The sequence below is a fragment of the Halyomorpha halys genome, unplaced genomic scaffold, assembly GCF_000696795.3.
Source record: "Halyomorpha halys isolate HHAL.00 unplaced genomic scaffold, Hhal_1.1 Scaffold386.1, whole genome shotgun sequence".
Lineage (NCBI taxonomy): Eukaryota > Metazoa > Arthropoda > Insecta > Hemiptera > Pentatomidae > Halyomorpha > Halyomorpha halys.
Window position 1 is genome coordinate 678535 of NW_027114263.1, and position 12330 is coordinate 690864.

Genomic DNA, 12330 nt, shown 5'->3' on the forward strand with positions numbered 1-12330 from the left:
ACATTTACAAATATATAGTACTTACAACTAAGGATTATATATACAAGTATTTACATTATATCTTCTTTTGCCTTGTGGCATTATAAGATGTGGAATATGTTTTTTTTTTTTTTTTTTCTTACCTCCTAAAATTTTTATTTATTTCAACATTTACAAATATATATTGTACTTACAACTAAGGATTATATATACAATTATTTACATTATTTATCTTCTTTTGCCTTGTGGCATTATAAGATGTGGAACATAGTAGTTTTTTTTTTTTTTTTTTTTTTTTTACCTCCTAAATTTTATTAATATTAAACATTTACAATATATACTACTTAAAAACTAAGATATATATACACTAATTAATTATATTACAAATCTTCTTTTGCCTTGTGGCATTATAAGATGTGGAAGCTGGGTCCGCTAAAGGCGGTTTTACATGAGTGGCTGTACTGCCAGGGGCTAACAAAGAATGGGGAGGGGCCATTCCGGCTGGTTGAAAGATGATATGATGGATCAATCCCGGTGACAATTGAAGGCCTCATGTGATCGGTTATTACTGAGAATTCACTCTTTTAACTCTACTTGAGATAGTTCCGTAGAATCTTATTGCTCAATCTCTTTTTATTTTATAATTAACATTCTTACATTTTACATATTAACATATATACATTTATACAAGAGATCGTATTTTTATAATGATACACTTATATACAATTATACAGCTTCTTAGACGCTTGTAGTGCTGGCCCCTGGCGGGTTACAGCGGCACTATGTGCTCGCTGACTGTTACAGGGTCTTTACCAGTTGTTACCATTGAAATTTCAGATGAAACTATTAGGAAATGGAACAGTTCTTTCTGGATTTTTTTTCTTGGAACAGTTCTTAAAATAAGCTTGATGACTTCTGGTCAGCTGTAAAAGTATTAAAACATGCTGAGAATTACAATATAATCAGATTTAAATTTAGTTGTTGATTAAATATCAATGAGGCGTTAGGTCGTGAAACGTGATAACTGTTTTGTTTTTTTATAAATTGAAGTTTTAAGAAATTCATTTTCAAAAAAGAGAACAAAATTGATATTAAGTTACAGTAAGTGACTCCTGGTTGAAGACAAAAAATTGTAATTAAAAAAACATTTTAAGATTATAAAAGTTTTTATTTTGTCGGATACCATGTTTTACTACCGAACGCCTCAAATATTCAATATTAAAATTAGATTTTTCTAAGGATAGTTAAAATGAGAAATTAAAAACAAGTAATACCAGACATACCTTAACAACAGTTGCTGGAGGTTTTTGTAATTGTTTACAACCTCTCCTCCAAAAAGGACGGGAACAATTATTTCTTGACCATACTCGCTTAGCCACGAACCTGGACCAGACTGTGCGTTTATAAGCTGGGGCGACCAACAAGTCGGTAGCGATCGACCAGTCGATGGTTGTTGAACATGGAGGTGGCGGACACAAATAAAATGTTTTTACTGTCCTCACTGTTTTATTAGTCACGGTTAAATAACATGAAACGTTCTTACTGTAGTGAGAACTAAGAAACACAAGCTCACTCAAAAAGCGTTGGACTTCTCGTCTTTCACTGCATCCAGACTTTTCATAGTCGAATTTTTTGAAGTTATTATGAATATTTGGATCAACAGAAGGTTTAACAGTATTCGATGGAACACTGAACCCCTTTTTCTTTCTTGGTTTCTCCTTCTTATTGGTAGCAGTATATTTCTTACTTGTCCCCTTGAAATTTAAAATCTTTCATTTCTTTTTTGTAGCATAAGCCTTCACATTTGATTCAATCTTCAAGTATACAACCTAAAATCCCTCAGAAGATCTTTTTCCAACTGTCGTGGTATCATTCTTTCCAATTTTTAGCAAAAGTCACAAATCCACCGTTATGTATTATTTTATCCATAGACAACAAATTTCATCTGAGATCTGGGATGTACATCATATCTTTCAGTTGTCTCTTTTTACACAACCAACCATTTCGGCTGTCATGGATGCACAGTTTTTAGCCAGATCTCTCTCAGCATCAATAAGTTGTGCCTGCGACTATATACTTATGTTATTGGTAATATGACTTGTGGAACCTGAATCTAAGACCCATTAAGTTGATGATTTACTGAAGATTTCAGCTCCCTAGAGGGAAAAATTCCCTATTGAATGGACGGGTGATTAATTTTTAAAATGTTTGTACAGTCTGGTCAAGAAGTAATAGTTCCCGCCTATTTTGGACGAGAAAAAGTAGATATTTACTGTTTTTAATCAGTGAATCATAATTTATTAGAACAAATAATGAAATCCATTTTTCAATTCATTTCATCCACAGGAACAAATTATTACTAAAAAAACTGCCTACAATAAATGAATCAAAAGGCTGCAATTTATGTAAACTTAAATAACTGAACTTTACATAATATAAATAGAAAACTTAGAAAAGTGTCTTGATTTAATTGATTACGTTTTCTTGTTAGTAAAATGACATTGAAATTATTTCAGAATGTGAAGGTCGAATTTCTCCATTTGAGAAGAGGAAGTTCTGTTGGGATTGGTGAAAAAATACAGTAGTGTAATCAAAATTTTAAAAACTGACACAGTTACATCCAGTCAAAAAGTAGACTTGGTTAGTTGAGAAGAAATAGAAAAAGAGTTTAACACAAACCTACATGTGCAACTAAGATCTTCTTCACATCTTTTAATTTAAGAAATAAATATGAGAATATGAAGGGGTCAACCAAAATACATTTGGTGCCAACAAGCAGTACTTGGTGGGAACAGGAGGTGGGCCAGCAATGGCTGAAAAAAACATTTGATAAAAATGGAAATGATTTAATCATAATTCTTGGGGGCTAGGTCACTGGATTACTGCATGAATTTGATATTGATGTCTTAAGTAAGTTCCTACGAAGATTTATTAAATATCTATTTGAAAGTTTTATTCCATTAAAAGATTGTATTTACTTTCTAGAAGAGAAATCATTTCAGATAAATGAAATTCCAGAACTTGTTATTGAGGAGAAATGTAACAGTAAGCCTACATGTTATATAGCTAATTATTTTGTATAATTTTGATCCTCTTTAGCTCAGGATATTTAAGAAATTTTATGAATGTTAACAGAAATAAAGGAAAATAAAATAATAAATTTATGTATTTCAATTAGAAAGTAACAGGAAACTTTAACAGTAAATAGTAATTGACCATAGTATAGAATCAATTGTTATATCTTATTATTTTTTTTTTTAAATCCCTGAAATAGATTGTTACATGGCAAGACTATAATGATAAATGTTTAAGAATAATACTAAATCATTTACCTTTCCTCAATTAATTAAATTACATGAGATATTATGTGTAAAGGGATTAGAAAAAGTGAACTTGAGAATGGGTATATTATCCACAATATTATCATTCCGCAACAAAATATAGGTTTCTAAAGGCACATCTTAGTACGAGCAAGCCCTCACACCATCGTCAAGGTGTGTGCCATGTGAGGGTTACCTGTATGCTGCTCTTTACAGATTCACACATACAGGCATTATTAAAAAAATCAAACGTAGTCACATTTAGAAATTATTGACTAAATTTTGGAAATAATTCATGAATTGTTTCTAAGCTGTTCCATTTTCATTATTAGCTGCAATGTTGTCTTGAAATTGTTTTTCTTCAATTTTTGACTCCATTTCTTCATCTACCTCTGGAACCATTTCATTTTTATTATCTGAAAATTATGTAAAATGGCTGTTGACATTATAATGAGAGAATTTTTCTTTGCAGCCCCTGTGTCAATACAAGGAAATGCCGTTTCTAAACCCTATAACTTCTCTCTACCATGTTTCTGGTCAGAATCAAAGATTCATTGAACAGTTCTTCACCTCATGATGTTGGGTTTGTCAATGGTGTTAACCGGTATTTCTCAAACGGCAACCTCTGTCTCCAATGAGATCACTATCTGCAAATAGTTCTGATTCAAAATTTGTTTTTAGGTTAGAGTTATTGAAAATTGTTGCATCATGGATGCTTCCCCTTCTACAAAGAACAATGTTCCTTATCTTCGAATCTGCATCACAGACAGTTTTAATGTTTAGGGAGAAAAACCCTTTCCGATTCCGGAATATTTCAGATTGTTCACCTCCTAAAAAAAAGTAATTTAATCGGTTTTTTATATAGTTAAAAGTCTTAAAATAATTGTCTGTAAATTGGTAATGGTATAAGATTTTGTATATGATATCTATTCATATACTTTTCTCCACCTCCCCTATTTATTTTTCAATTATTGTAATTTACTTCTATTTAGTAATCTTTAAAATTTATCATTTGAATAGATCTATTTATTTTAATTAGATACCATTAATTGTAAATATTTTGACTTTTTTTAAACTTAAATTTTCATTATAATTTTTTAGTTTATTGACAATATTGCCATAGCGATTTTTCATGTACATAATGATTTTGGTTTTTGTCTCATTGAAATTTTAAAACAAATGAAATAAATTAACAAAGGGAAATTGGGATTTCGCTATCATCTGTTCTTAAAACAGTAGTATAAAACAACAATACATAACTAGTTATGAACTATTAAATCCCAAATTATTGTAGTTTTTACCTGGAGATATCAATCTGATATGTGTACAGTCTATTGCAGTCATGCACTTGAGGAAACCACTTATATCAATCATTTTTCTTTTGATTATTGTTTGATAATCCACATTTCCGGGCATGCAAATAAAATAATTTTTTAATGAAGCCATAGCTGTAGAAACTTTTTTAATGATTCTGCAAATGTTTGATTTGTAAGTTCCACTAAAATTTCCACAATCATTATAAAACGAAACCGAATCTGAAAATATATTAAACATACTCATGAATTATAAATGCAATGACAAGGCTAATTCCAAAAGCAAAGTAGTATATTTTTTAAAATTTCTTCTATGTTTTAAAATACCTCACTTTTAGAGATACACTTGTACATAACATAATTATTTTTTAAAGATAAGAGTCAGGGATTCAGTTTTCTTTCTTTATTGTTAAAATGCTTTACAGCCAATTTTTTATTTTATCAAATGATAAAAAGAACATAAAATGTTAGGTAAAACTAATTTTGGTGATTATAGCTAAGTTTGGGGAAAAATAGAAAGTATTTTACTTAAAAAAAATTACTTACTTTAGTGTTATCATGTTCACAATAATTTGGCTTTTTATTTTATAAAAACTACTTTATTCAAATTCAGCTTTGAATATATTAAAATAATTTTTCTTTTGAGTTTTTTCTATAGAATTAAATAATTGTGAGTTAATATACCAATGACCCTTAAATGTAGAGGCAGAACAAATAAATAAATTAAAATTTAAGCATTTGATTAAATAAAAGTATTAAAAACTTGAAAAGAATATTATAAATTTAAGTATGTGGTAAAGATAGGGGGTCATTACAACAATCCTGAATTAGTGTGGTATTACTTATGAAACTATTTAGACTGACACTAGTTTGTCCAGTTGTATATAGAAATGTCAAATTTTCAGAACAGAATAAATATGTCAAGGTTGTTATGAAAGAGCTGACTCCAATTGATTTTGTTATCTTGACCAGAAGGCCTCGACAATGTGTATTCAAAATAGGTAAGGTAGTTGATTAGGAGGTGAATACACAGGATCAGACTTAGGGTGACAGCCATAAGTTCTCTAAGGATGGCATCCTTGTCCTACAGGGTACTATTCCTGTAGATAGGAAGGAGGAATGTAAGCCTGGAGGGTAGTCAGCTGCCAGGTCCTACAAAAGGATAAAAGGTTGAGGAAGGAGAAGTCCAAAGAAAGCAGAGAAATAAAAGACAATGTACATTTCCAAAAATATAGCACTAGAATGCACTCATCCACTATGTAAATTGTTATCCTCTGCCTCCTAAGGAGGTGTTTCTCGTCAAGTAAAATTTTATACTGAGACCTTCTAAATTTAGCCTACTGTTGTCAATGGGCTATTAAACGCCATCCAGAGGTACTATCTGTAAGACGTTAGATTTCAGTGGATCAGTAGATTCTATTGAAATCTTTATTAATTCAAATGATAAATTGATATACATATTACAGTATCTTATATAAATGAATCCTCTCTTCTTCTGTTACTTGTTTGAAAATTTTTTTTACAATAAATAGTACAGGCATCAATATAAGGCGTTTGCTTATTGCGAGTAATGGTTCCCGTGTTAGCTGGTAGGTTGCGTCATGCGGGGCCACAGCGGTTTCGCGCGGCTGTAATAGTTAGTCTAAAACCAGTAGGTAGCGTTTCGCTAAAAATGGAACATTGATGGATATAATATAATTTGATTAATTAACCAATGTATTTAGCTTGGCTTGTATACTATTCTTCCAATAAATAAGTTTTTGTTCAAGTCATATTGCCCAAGATACCAGATATGGGATCTGGATTAGAAGCGTACACAATGGCTAATAACTCCTTTTCAATTGTAGAGTTGCGCTGTCCTATATTAAAGTTCGTGATGCAAAAGCAATAGGATGATCCCTTCCTTTCTGAGATTTGTGATAAAACTGCACCGAGCGCTACTGAACTTACATCACAACAGTGGCAAAAATAAAAGAGAGTTTCCAATCAGGGAATGAAAGTATAGGAGCATTCCGATGGTGTTTTTTGAGTAGAATAAAAACTTCCTTGTAAGGTGGTGGACAGATTGCTTTTTCATCAATGTGGAGGGAATGAGTGGCTTGGTTATGAGAGGCTTGGCTAAGTGCGCATAGTTACGAATGAATTTGTAGCAATCAGCGAGCATGAAGTGCCACCGCAACCCGCCAGGGACCAGCACTACAAATGTCTAAGAAGCTCAGCAATTGTATATAATGTTATTATTATAAAAATACGATATCTTGTACAAATGTATATATGTTAATATCTAATGTGTAATAATGTTATTTATAAAATAAATAAAGATTGAGCAAAAAGAGTCTACGGATCTCAAGTAGAGTTAAAAGAGTGAATCCTCAGTGATAACCGATCACATGAGCCCTTTAATTGCCACCGGGATTGATCCGTTAAATCAAGCCTTTTCCAGGTCTAGTCATAGCACTGGTGGCGTATATTCTACATGAGATAGAGAAGTTCATTGCCAATCTAATCTCATAATTGTTGATTTATAGTATGCTCACCTTAGACGATGGCCTATATCCTCTCCCTCCTCCAGCTATCTTAGTCCGTCCACTTCATCTCGGCAACTAAGATTGTAACCTAATCCTTAACAGTTACACTGGTCCGTCCGCTTCATCTCGGCAACCATTGTAATGTACCGTCTCTCCCCGGCTCTAGTCCGTCCGCTTCATCTCGGCAACTAGAACTGTTACTCTTCCTCAGACTCTCTCACCTAGACCTCCTCTGCCTAGTTCAGTGTCTAGGGCTCATCCCTTGGCACGGCCTTCCTTTCTTACCTACTACTGAATACGCCTTGTCGTGGGCCTTCTGTAAAGTGTATGTCAGGATGGAGAACCGCCTAAGACCAGAGAACCCCCGACAAGTGGTGAGCACGACGTGATCGAAGCCGTCGTAAAGAAGCCCGACGTGATCCAGAGGAAGACTTAAGGAGGGACAAGAATTGGATATGAATAAGTTTGTTAGTATTATAAATAAGATACATATTAATAATGGGTATAATTTTACAAAAGGGTTAGCATTTCTTAACTCTAAATGTTTTCAATCATTTAAATCTTTTTCATTAATAATTTGATATATACAATTATTTTTAATGATAGTTACATTCTTACAATAATAATTTTCATTTAATAATATACATTGTCCATTAAACATGAACTCATCATATCTTATTATTAGGGATGGATGTTCATTTATCGTTATAATTTCATTATGTGTGTATATAGGATAGGAAAGAAGGAAAAATGTTTCATATAATGGTGATTTTATAGGAAATTGGATAAAGTAAGATGTGAAGGTATTGTGAAGTAAACAGTGTACTGTTGCTAATTGCCATAAAATAAAAATATCATTAGAGATTAGGGGGTGTCTTTGCTTTTCTGGCTATAAATTATATTTCTTTATAAGTTAATATGCTGGAGTGTAATATATTTAATTTACAAAATTCTAAACTTGTGTCTACATCATTTATTTTAGTATACAAAAGCATTAATGAATTAAACAAAAATAAATATTGCTGATTAAATTCAAAAATTATAGTTTCATTAGACATTGTTTTAGAAATAATTACTAAATTTTAAATTCTTAGAATGAATGATTTTTATATCTTTATTAAATTCTTCTATTAGTCTTTTATTTACAGATAATTGTTTTTCTACATTATGTTCCAATTTATATTTTTTATTTTGTACTTTTTCTAAAATTGAATCATATTTAGCATTATCATTTGCATCTGTTTTACTTGTGATTCATGAAATTGCAGTGCCTAGTCCATTAATAAGTCCTCTATTATTCCTATTATTATTGGGTTGTTGATGTTCTAATTTGAATTATGTGTATCGTAAGTATATTCTAATCAAATTTACAAGGGAAGTCTCATTATGTTTTATACTAATTAATTGTAGTGATTTCTTAATATTATTTAATTCTATTTGTAGTGGTTTAAGATTAATATTGTGCATTTAGGTGTATGTATTGTTTATTATAAATGAGTCTTGTATCTTGATTGGCATAATTCCTGGTGATTTACTAGTGTCTGTTAGTTTGTATGGTGTGACTGGGATGAGAAGTATGAACAGTAGGATCATGTCCTGTAACAAATATATAATTACTTTTTTAGTATTTTTCCGAGGTATTCTGATTCTGTTAGGATGGAATTTGGAAGGCTTATTCTGCTTATGGTTGCTAGTTCCTAATTTCTTATCTTTATCGTATTTGATAGGAAAATATTTAGGTCCGCCTTTTTTATTAAAAGTTGTTTTTAAGTAAGAGTTTTCTCGGATTGATATTTATTTTCTCTAGAAAGATTTAGTTTATTAGTTCTTAATTCTTTTTACTTTTCAAGTTTGTCCTGTATTATTTTATGCTTTAATTTTAATTTATCTAAATATTCGTTGAGTTTTTCTTCCGTTATTAGCGTAATTTCATCTAAATAAGGTTTCTTACTTATACCATATGTGATTTTCATTGGTGTGAATTTTAAATTGAAATTTAAAGGATTATTAAATGTAATTAAGGCTAATTTCATATGTTCTTCAGTTTTTAAATTTTTATTTTCTAATTGAATAGCGTTTATATTGTTGATTGAAATATGGTCTTTGTTGATAATTATTAGAATTAGGTTCTAGGTTCTGTTGAAAGAAAGGCTGAATAAATTTTTGTGCATTATGTGGGAATTATTTCTTGTGAGATATGTTGTTCTGTTGTTGGTTATGTGTTTGAAAATGTTTATTTTGTTATGGCTTTTGATCGAAATTTGGAATTTTGAAGGGGTGTATATTATGTTTTTTGAAGTCAATTTTGTTTATTGTATCTAATGAAGTGTTAAATTTTTTATTTAAATTGTTTGGTTAAATTTTAATTGGTTTAAACTTATACTATAATCATTAATTAATTTATTTCTGGCGTCGTCTAAATCTTGTATTTGGAATAGCTGTAGATGGCAACCTAATAAGGGATGTATACCATGTACAAATGTTCTAACTAGTGTTGCATTTAATTGGTGTGTCATGTTTCTAAGTACGTCTCCTACAATACCGTCTATTTTATATCTGATTAAAATAGTTGTTCTTTTTTCATCAAGTCTGTTTAAAAATTCAATAGAATGTTCTCTAGGATGGGATTTCATTAAGGTTAGTTCTGCAATTAAATCAGGAATTGTTCTATTATCTGCAAACTTTCTTTTTAAAGCATTTGATAAATCTATTATATTTATGCATTTATTATTGAAAGCTACCGCTTCTGCAGGGCTGTGCAAGTGCGTTCCCTTTCCCTAATGTTTTCAGTGCAATATGAATTATATAAAATCCTCACATACCATAATAAAATGTATTAATTTAAATGAAGTACTTTCATAGGATATATTTTTAAATTTCAGGGGTTAGTATCTAAGAAATTTCAGGCATTTTTGAAAGAAATTAAGTTAATAAAGTGAAAAAACAGGAACAATATAATGAAATTATAAATACTAAAACTAAAATATTCCTAATCCACCCTAAGAGTACAAGATATAATGAGTATTCACAAGGAGAGCTTGAAGTACACTTGAGACAAATGGTCGCAAGTCGTCCTGTAATCTCTGCTTCTGATGTGCAGTGTAGACTTCTATTTAACAATACTTTGAGTTGATACTCAAGTTCGACGCGGGATAATTGATCATGCTAATTACTAATCTCCAGTTAATAAGTCGAACTTTCGCAGTCCCTGGTTTGTAGGCGCCAGTTAAATGACAAAGTCCAGCAGACACACTTTTCTAAACAGGGATTTATTGGAAATAAATGATTACAATAATTAGACGTACAAAATATCTACAGTAACTTAAGGATAGACTAAGAATGAGAACTAACATGAAGAAAGCATTGAGACAGAATACGGAACAGAACTATCTGCTAACTTTGCAGATGGTATATCAGAATTTAACTATGCGAATTTTCTTTTTGCCCCTCGCACCGGTTTTTTTTTTGGTGCCACACAAATTGGTGAATTATGTGGAGATTTACTTTCCCAAATTATATTGTCGAGGTGGGTTATCTTCTTGATTATTCTGCTTGCCCAGAAGGCCTCGGAAATGCGTGCTCAGTTAATAAAGGTAAGGTAATTGACAAGGAAGATGACTAGATAGGATGAAACTAACGGGTGACAATCGCTATATCTCAGAGAATGGTAACCTCATCCTACCGGGTATTATTTCGATAAAAGCGAGGGAAGTATGCAGATCTAGGAGGGAGCTAGCCGCCAGAGTCATGCAGGAAGGTGCCTTTGTCCTGCCGGGTACTATTCCGACTGAGGTGAAGGAGGTATGTAAGCTAGAAGGGTAACTAGCCCCAGGAACTTGCGAAGGGATAACAAGTAGAGGAGAGAGATCATGTCAAGGGTAAACTAAAAATTGACTTAAGTGGATAATTTTCATCTTTGATCATTTCTGGGTATTTATTATAAAGGTTAACTAATTTATTTAAATTATTGCTTTTGATATGCTCGCGCCTAATTTGATTTTTAATATCTTCATCATTTTTATTAGTATTACTACTAAAGGTTTCTACGTTGTGAAGCACATGTTCAAGTGAACTGTTATTTATAGTGAGTTTTCTACCTAACAAAAAAAGTTCATCTTTACCACTAAATATATATCATATTTTTTGCTAAATGGACTATTATGCAACTTAACATACAATTGTGGTATGTCATTTTTTTTAGGAGTTATGATAAGATCTTTTTTCGATTTTAGTTCAGTTCCCTAGGGGGATTAATGTAATAATTTAAAGTATCAGTATCATTTAGTCAGCCCGACTCTTGAAGTTCTTAAACTGCTGTAATTGATCTGTAAAATTTAAGAAATATTCGGGTATGAGTCTGGTTGACCTAATTCTAAAAAATTATTGAATCTATGAGTCAGATGTTTTATGGCAATTATCTCGTTAGGGTCTTACGTTACATAGTTCATAGGTAACTTGTTTGACCTCAGGGTTCTAATAGACACGGTATTTTCTGATTCGGGTTCAAAGTGCCTTGCAGGAAAAGGTATTTTCCTTTGCTGTTTGTAGTTGAAACCTTGGAAATTATTATTTGTGGTTTGATTATTAAATTATTTTGGATTGGCTGTCTTTCATGATTAGGATTAGAATTGGCAATATGACTTAGGTATGAATAGAATTATAAGTAGGATCCTAAGTACTATAGTTAGGATTATGATAAATATTAGCGTCGTGATTAAAATTATGATTAAAGTTAGGGTTATAATTATGAAATAAGTTAGGATTCTGATTATGATTAGGATTAAAATTGTAACTAGATAAGGGATTATAATTATGGTTGAAGCTAAGGTTATAATTTTGTTGGTTGATCGTGGATAATATATTTGAGGAGAAGATGGTAGGGGGTGCGGTCAGAGAATAACAAAATAAGTTAAAAAGGTATTTATTAGTGCCAACGTCTCGGCCTGAATTTCTAGCCTTCATCTGGGCTAAGAACAAAAAACAAGATAACTGCCAGTGAATAAAGGATTTATAGAATGATTAATTTAAATAATTGTACATAACGAATAAAGATAAAAATAAAGTAATGAAAGAAGTGGGAAACAAAACGTATATAAAGGTAATTAAATTTGTAAATAATATAAAATAATTAATGAAATAAAAATATAAAGTTATATAATGGAAAGAAACAACGAAATATGAATAATTTAA

General features: G+C 31.1%; 1 protein-coding gene across 1 annotated transcript in view; it reads left to right on the forward strand.

Moving 5' to 3' along the window:
* The window catches only part of LOC106682054 (protein O-linked-mannose beta-1,4-N-acetylglucosaminyltransferase 2), a 14814-nt gene extending 11697 nt beyond the window's left edge, over nucleotides 1-3117 (forward strand). The window contains exon 3 of the transcript XR_010844522.1: nucleotides 2496-3117. The gene's annotated coding sequence lies outside the window, so the exon portion shown is untranslated. The remainder of the gene's footprint in view (nucleotides 1-2495) is intronic.
* The last annotated feature ends 9213 nt before the right edge of the window (nucleotides 3118-12330 follow it).